This window comes from Cryptomeria japonica, chromosome 4 (assembly GCF_030272615.1).
Source record: "Cryptomeria japonica chromosome 4, Sugi_1.0, whole genome shotgun sequence".
Lineage (NCBI taxonomy): Eukaryota > Viridiplantae > Streptophyta > Pinopsida > Cupressales > Cupressaceae > Cryptomeria > Cryptomeria japonica.
Window position 1 is genome coordinate 141,442,026 of NC_081408.1, and position 8,305 is coordinate 141,450,330.

The window sequence follows — 8,305 nt, forward strand, 5'->3', positions numbered from 1 at the left end:
ATTCATTTGCATTATAATGATATATCTATGAATGCTTTTATATCCATATTCGATGTTTGATTATATCTTGTATAAAATATGCTTAGAGATTGAAATTTAAGTTTATTTATGAATAAAGAGTAGTTTAGGTTTAGATCCTAGATTGACGTCTTTACATTACTACTATGTAACTACTACCTCTCCGCTCATATTTGTAGTTACATAAAGGGGATTCAAAGGAACCCTTGAGTGATGATACATGAGCCTTCGATTGTGATGAACATGGTCATCCAAACAATTTAGGATAAGAGTGTTTGAAGTACCACATAATGGATCAAAATTAATAATATAGAGGTCTAAGAGGAATATTTTTATAAAAAATCTTATCCTATAGGATCTAAATATTAAGGTTCTCTCATCAATAGGTCTTTGTTCAAGAATAAAATATTACTTATGTTGACTAAAGGATAGATTTAAGTGTACACAGGTATGTAATTAGTAGTGCGATGAAAACAAACACCAATTAATTATAGTGTCCAAATAATTAACATTACATTAGAAAGCTCCTAGGAATCTACTAAAAATAAGTTTGTGATAAATCCTTTTAGGGATGGTTGACTATATCATTGTTAATTGAAGTCCATTAGGGGTGTTTTCTTAATAATTGATCCTTGCATTGCTAGATGGAGAGATCGATACTCAATGTAACTAATTTTTTTGTATTCCTTATGCACTAAGTTCGATTATTCATGACCATTATTAATGATATACCTTACATACTCACCATTATACCATAAATGAAATTCTATAATAATAATTGTATCTCTGTTGAGAAAAATACATCTACAAAACCTCGCAGCAAGTTAAATATTATGTTAAATAGAAAATTATATTAGTTAAATAGAAAGTAGACTTAAAATGATGAAAATGTCACACCTAATTTGATTTGTTATTTTATTGGCTTCAAATATGTTATGGTGCATATTAGAGAAGCATAAGACAAAACGAGCCAAGAAAACAAAAATTGAGGACATACCCATAATTAAAGTTAAGAAGAAGCTATCAAATTTAGAGTTATGGTCATTTGATAGTGAGACTTTAGCAACAACTATTAAGATGATCAAACAAGAAAGAACATGAAGAATACATGCTTTCTTTATAAAAGGATCATAAATAGAGAGCCTCAATTCGATAAACACTATTTTGAGCTTGATGAATGACTAAAACTAATACTTGTTTTTAAATCATGGACTTTATCTCACAATATTTTCGCATTACATATTAAGAATCGTCACTTTATATATCTTCTATATATGATGGTTCTTTTTTAAATGGGATTCCTCGAAAGAGTACCAATACCAAAATTATGTTTCACTTTTTGATAGTGAACTAGAACTAATATTTCTAATTATTCCTAAGACAACTATTATTTCAATAACATTCTTAACACGACGACTTTATATTATTTGTTTCATTTTGTTGGTTTCAATATGTTTATTATGAGTTCGCCATTAATATCTAACTTAAGAGATTTGATCTATCCCCAACACAAACATTTAATAGATATGAATAATTTTATGAAATTACATTTCATATTTTTTATTCTTAATATTTGAAGAAAATAGAAAGAAAACAATTATCCATATTTCACATTCGAATAAACAATGCTAAATCACAAATAGAATGAGGTTCGATTTAAGATATTCCAAGATGAAAAAAAATGAAGCAAACTTAGAAATTCATAACTAATGTTTTTGGTCTAAATTAAAAGTTATATTGAATAGAAACTAATTATTTGCAATACAACATGTAAAAGTTGCTGACGACGCAGCATGAACACCGCGGCCTTATTTGATTTTCAAAAGAATAAAAGACCAAAATAACAGTGAGATGAAGTTAAAACAGTCACTGCCGCCTCGACATGAATAAGTCATCACAAGACGATGCGGCGGTTTATTCGTATTTCACCAGCGGATCCGGTCAACACATCAATACTCCCCATCTTCACCATGGATTCTACAAATTTGTTACGCCAGCTAGATGGATTCACTACGTTACTCTTCACCATATTGCGAGTGGAAGGAGTTGAGAGTAAGGTTTGATCCGATGTTAATAATCCTCGCTTTTTGTAAAGCTGCGTATAGTATCTGTTGTCAAGCTGAGTTGGGGTAATTCCCTCCAAAGCCACGGTTGGGTCGGGAGTATCAGCAGGAGGGCAAGTAAGTTTTAGTCGTCGCGCTAGTTGAGCGTCCAGTGTGGGGTCTGCAACACCTGTGTTGTTGAAGTTGTAAAGCCTGTCACGAAACGACGAGCAATGCGATACACCAATGGAGTGTGCACCTGCACCCAAATGCGATTATCCATATATTCCTTACTAGGAAACTGTGAAATGAGAGAAAAATGGCTTTAATCTCAGCCACAGAAAAATCTTAATCACAATTTTAATGCTACCCACCTGAAAGAGTTACCATATCTTCCTGTGATAGACCTTTTTTCTCAAATATATCCGTCAGTTGCTGGACGTTGAAAGACGGAGGAGGTAAGTTCCTGATGATATCCTCTTCTTTAGAGATCCTTCCGTCCTTTCGTCCGCTGGGACTTGCCAATTCATTTTACCTGCCTGCAAAAGCAATCCGGAGAGGCTGAGTAAAATTTCTATACAAATTGATCTGATTGTGAGGGGATTATGGTGGTTATGACAGGAGTGAGTAAAAACAGATAGCGACCTTGGATGCACTATCTCGTGCAGCAAATGCAAGGATGTCTGCGCATGAAACCACTTGAGGGCACATGGCCTCAATTTCCCGTTTTGCTTCATCTATCACTTCAAAACCTCGAAGGCTTGGAAAATTTGTAGGTGACTCTTTCTCCGCTTTGGTGTCAGGTGTGGAGTCTATTAGAATTGAACCATCACAACCCTGTAAACATCACTATATTATATAAGTTAAAACATTTGATATATTTCCAGTCTCAATGTCGTACAAATGAGAAGATTTCTAAAAGCGATATGCTTACTCTAACAAAGCAGTCGTGGAAATGCATCCTGATTAGAGGAGCTGCTAATGTAGAGTCTTCTTTTAGAGCTTTGAAGACGGTTCTCTTTATAATGGATTCCGCTTGGGGACATGTATGGTGATAATAACCCACCTTCAGCCCATTTGCGTGTGCATAAACTGAAAATGAGTAGCACGCCATCCAAAGGAACCCTACAATCAACATGGATGTCGAAGTCTTCATTTTTTAGCTGTGATCACTGCCTCTCGCCTTAGCAATATATAATGAACGTAAAATAGCTAGGCTTGATTTTGGCCTATAAGAAAAGCTTTGCAGAACTCCTTTTGAAGAACAAAAGCTTGAATGCTAGGGCTATGCTTTAACGTAAATAATGCCTAAATTCAATCTCTAATGCCTCTTTTTATACTGATGATACCGACGGCATAGTCCACAAAGAACGAGTTAAATAAGCCGCAGTTGAAATAGTTGATTTATTAAAATAATTGTTTTAGGTTTCGACTTTTGATTTGTTGAATTGTATGCTTATTGACTAATTACAAACTAAGCCCAATACCCAAATTCGTTTATCGCAATCGCTTGCACACATCTCTCGATAGCAGTACATTATTGACCATGAGAGCTCATATCTTAAACCTTCGCAAATGCATTCGATGGAATGAAATATAATCATTGTTAAGTATAACGGCTAAAAGGATATAAAATGATTATAAAAGCATATAGACTACTTCAAATGCGAGTGAGTTGGATGGCATCACAGTGCAAAGAAATTCTTCTCATTGGATTATCACATTTTTATTCGTGATTATATATAAGGCAACGCTGACTGGGTTACGATAGTGATATTGTATTGTGTTTAAGCTATAATAAATAGTATCTATGAATCAGACCAAGCCAGAAAATGTCAAAGTTTCGCCAGCTGTGGAAATACCCTATATGGAAAAGGTCGCATGAAACTTACGAACAGAAATAGCTCCCAAAGAAACAATGGAAACATGGAATTGTAACTAATTCACGTGTAAACGCTCGTTAAAATTCTGGAAAGGGGAAAAGTGAATTGAACATAAACAAATACAAAGCAGGTTGAACTTGCTGAAATATTGATGACGTTTGAATCTTATCCAATTTTAAATGAGATATTCTACATATTTTTTGGTTAATGGATATTTAGTACCGCAATTCATATTATTACCTCTATATATTTCACAATATTCGAATTTTTTTCAAAGAAGATTACAAACATTTTATATAGAGTGAAAATGTTTTGGGGTTGGTTTTTTAAGTTTGGTCAAAATAAAAAATATCAAAAGTGAATACAAATTATATAGATATTCATAATTAAGTTGGTAAAACTATTTGACATGCAAAAAGGAGGTTATACTAGTAATATTAATTGAATATTTTTTACACTTGTTTCATAAAATGTGTCAAAAATTTACGAGTGACCCATGTCTCATAACCATTGACAAACATTCAAACAATTTATTTTTTCATTTTTACTATACTAAATAATACAACTTATTGATTTCAAATAACAATTTTATGACACATATTTTGATACATATTCAGATCTTTTAGGCAAGCAAATTCTTGGTGACTAGAAGCATGCAAATCACTTTCATAGATAGATAATGCATGAGTAACATGAATGGACACAAGATGAATTTTTGGTTTGGGAATCATAATATGATAAATTTTTATACACAAGCTACAAGAATAATAGTTCCCTTAAGGGTGGAGCTTCCATAGTCTCAAAATTTATTTTCCATCATCTAGTGGTAGACATGTTTGTAATTCCTTTTCAATATTTTGTGATGAAGTGTAGAACCCCTCTATCATGATAGTTTGCGCATTGAAAACTCTCTAAGCCTTCGAATTTTTCAATTGAACGGAGTAATTTTTTATGTTATTCCCATATAAGTTGAAGAGGTAGGCATGTAGATTGGAATAGGAATCAATCATATAAATTTGGTCTTCCATTGACCACACATTTATTAAGAAGTGTATTATGTATGCTCTCCTAACCTTACATCTTAGTGTTTGAGAATGAGAGCCTTGTATTTCATAAGCATATTCCAAAATGATGAGCCTTTAGGAATACTAGGATTAGTCATAAGGTCACTACCTTGGAGATACTTGGCATTTTGCATTTGTCACCAATTTTTTGTGGACAAGGTCTATATTTTTATTCCTTAACCTCCATTCGTTTTAGTTTGATAGACTTGATCCTAGCTAAATAAAGCCAACCTTCATTCTTCTTTGTTTCATATCATAGGAATATAATATGTTGTATTTAATATTTTTTATGCCTTTCTACAGGCATTATTCTATAATTTTCTCTTCAATTTGTGTAATTGAATATATCCAAGTATTATTTTAAAATAATAATCTTTAATATATAACTTTGTTAGTTGTGTTGATTTAAAACTAATTTTATTCTAACATTGTTCTTTATGTGCTCAATATTACTAATAGAGCCTCAACAAGTTATTTAAATTGAAATGGGTTTGATTATTAAACATATATTACTCTCAATAATTAACTCTTCATTCTTATTCTATGCTTACTCTTTGAAAATTCTATAACTTTATTTATTTTATTCTTATTACATCCTTTGTTATTTACCATATCTTTCCTTTCTTATTTCATACTCTTCCCTCAGCACAATCTTTTTCAAATTATCTCATCTTTAAGAGATAAGAGATGGAGTCTGAAATTGAAAAGGAAAAAAATGATTCATCCACTGAATCTTCTTTTCCTTTTTAGTTAAATATTTTAATTTATCTTATATCAGCGAACAAATCATGTTAATAAAAAATATATATTTTAAAAGTTACCAAAATATTTAGAATTGTCATAATTATTAATTTTCTTATTATCATAAGAAAATAAATATCTAAATGAATCTTATTATTAGTGAATAAATTATCTTTATATTTATATAATATATACAATTTTTAATAAAATATATATATTTTTAGCTAGGACCTTTTCTGGATCTCCTCTATTTTATTTTTGGCCACCTAAATTGCATTCAATTTTCCCTTCAAGCAAGAGTTCATCATATATTTGGCCTCATGTTGATTTGACATCTCCATCCTTCATGTCTCTAAGAGCTCTGTTATTCGAGCTTGGTGTCTCAAGCAAGCTTTATCATTTTCTTTTCTCTCTTCCCACAACAAATTTGTTGGCAATCTCCAGGGTTTTTTCCTTCCTCTTTAGACTGTTTGTCCTTCATTTTCCTAGTTTCTCTCAACATGGATACATCGATCACCCTCATTGCTTAAAAAACGTAGATGTCCTTTCTCAGACCAATTACACACAAACTGATTTGTGAGGTAGTCAATTATTCCCATAAATTATTAGTTCGTAATGTTTTTCATGTTCTTGGTGGTGAATTCATCAAAACTACTCACAGCTACAAAGTCAATATAGATATTCTTGCCTTTTTTTCTTTCTATGACCCTCACGGTCAGGGAATCAAAATTTGTTGCAGAAACACTTTGTAGAAAAGGTCTTCAAAGCTAACTTCTTGGGCAAATTGGATAAGGTTTCGGTTAGCATTGATAAGGATTTGACAGTTTCGTACAGGATGCACTATTCCATCAGAATGGAGGCTGGCAACGCTACCCCCAGATTCCCAATTCTCTCCATTTGGAATAAAACCTTTTGGGATTTTAGAATGACCATTGTCTAGACAAGTATTCAATTTCTCAAGCGGTTAATGGGATTCACTGCAAATGGATTAATTGGATTCAACATTATTGGTGACAATGTGGATTAGAATGAGGATTGGGTGGTGGACTACAAATTTATGGAGAGTTTAAATGCCAACAATGATGTGGAAACTAGTGGTAACTTTAAGAAACTTTCCTATAAAAAAAGATATAAAATATTAACAAATATTTATTTATTTTGGATAAAAATAATAATTTTTATTGGCGAATTTTTCATTTAAAAAAAAAAAATATTAATTATATTGGTGATTTTTTTCACATCAAAATTTTTGGTAGAAAATATTGGCTAATCTTAGAAAATAATATGAGTATGCATTAATTACTATTGCAAATAATTTCATTTTAAAAAACAAACTTATAGAAAAGTAGAGGCCTAAGGTAGAAATCATTAATGAGTTTAAAGGGTAGACACTACTTTATTTGGTTACTGCCATTAATTTAAATCAATCTAATAGCCCTTCTTTGTATTTTGTTAGATAAAATGTACTTAAAATTTGCAATACTCCTAGGGGCCAAAATTGTTTTTATACCACTGATTTCCATTGAGGTCAACAATTGAAAAGCAACTCAACCCTCATGTGCATTACAACTTGTAGGTACAATTTACCTCATGGAATGCAATGATGGTCATTAGATTACATTTTGAACCAATGGTGGCAACTAACAATTGCTAATAAAACCTTAAATTAACTAATAATTATGATGTATTATTGGCAAATTAATTTAATTTCTTACAATAAATTATACAATTTTGTCAAATCTGATCCAATCATGTATTGAATATTTTGGCAAATCTTTGAGTTCAAAAATTTAATAAAATAAATTCTATGGCGATTTAAATAAGACTAATGTAAAATTTTGTAAAAATGTGGCGATTTAGGTCACCTTAAAACATGAACTATTAGCCAAATTTTGATTTCCAATTTTTAAAAAATAGCCAATTGGCGAATATTAGCCACTAAAAAAATCATTGGTGGAAACATTCTCAAGCTCGAGTGATGATGCTGGCAAGTAGGTTCGCAAGTTGGAGCTTGCAATGGTGGCCTCCTCCTCATCTGGCTCTATGGCTTTCTCTTCGGCTTCCTCCTCTGGTCAAGCATTGGACTAAATTGCTCTAAGGTGCCCCTGTTTTTGTTTTTGTTCTCATTGATGGCCTTTTTCATGAGCTCTTTTGATAAATTCTCATTTGGCTTTTGTCTTTGTTTGGACGTTTTTCTTGGTCGGGGTTCTTGTTCGTAGGAAATTGGTTGCATGATATGGCCTCTTTGGTTGATATTTTGTATTGGTCCTTATTGTTGGGATGTTTTTGAATCATTGCTACTAGCTCTGACTAGTTATGGCTTTAACAATTTCCATGACTTTAATGTGCATTTTTACTACACTTTAATATATTTTGATCTTGGCCTGTTATTGAGTAAAAAATATATATATTATTTTATTTAAGTGTTTATTTAATTTCTTTTAATAAAATATGTTTATAAATATATGTTTAATTTTTTTTAAAACTCTATTTACACCCTAAAAAAAAAAAAAAAGGAAGAAAAGATGAAAGAAAAGAAAGAAGAAAAAGAAAAGAA

The 8,305-nt window shown here is 31.5% G+C and overlaps 1 pseudogene; it reads right to left on the bottom strand.

The window, feature by feature from the left end:
• Positions 1–1,912: 1,912 nt before the first annotated feature.
• Positions 1,913–3,174, bottom strand: LOC131074061 (peroxidase 5-like; annotated as a pseudogene).
• Between the last annotated feature and the right edge of the window lie 5,131 nt (positions 3,175–8,305).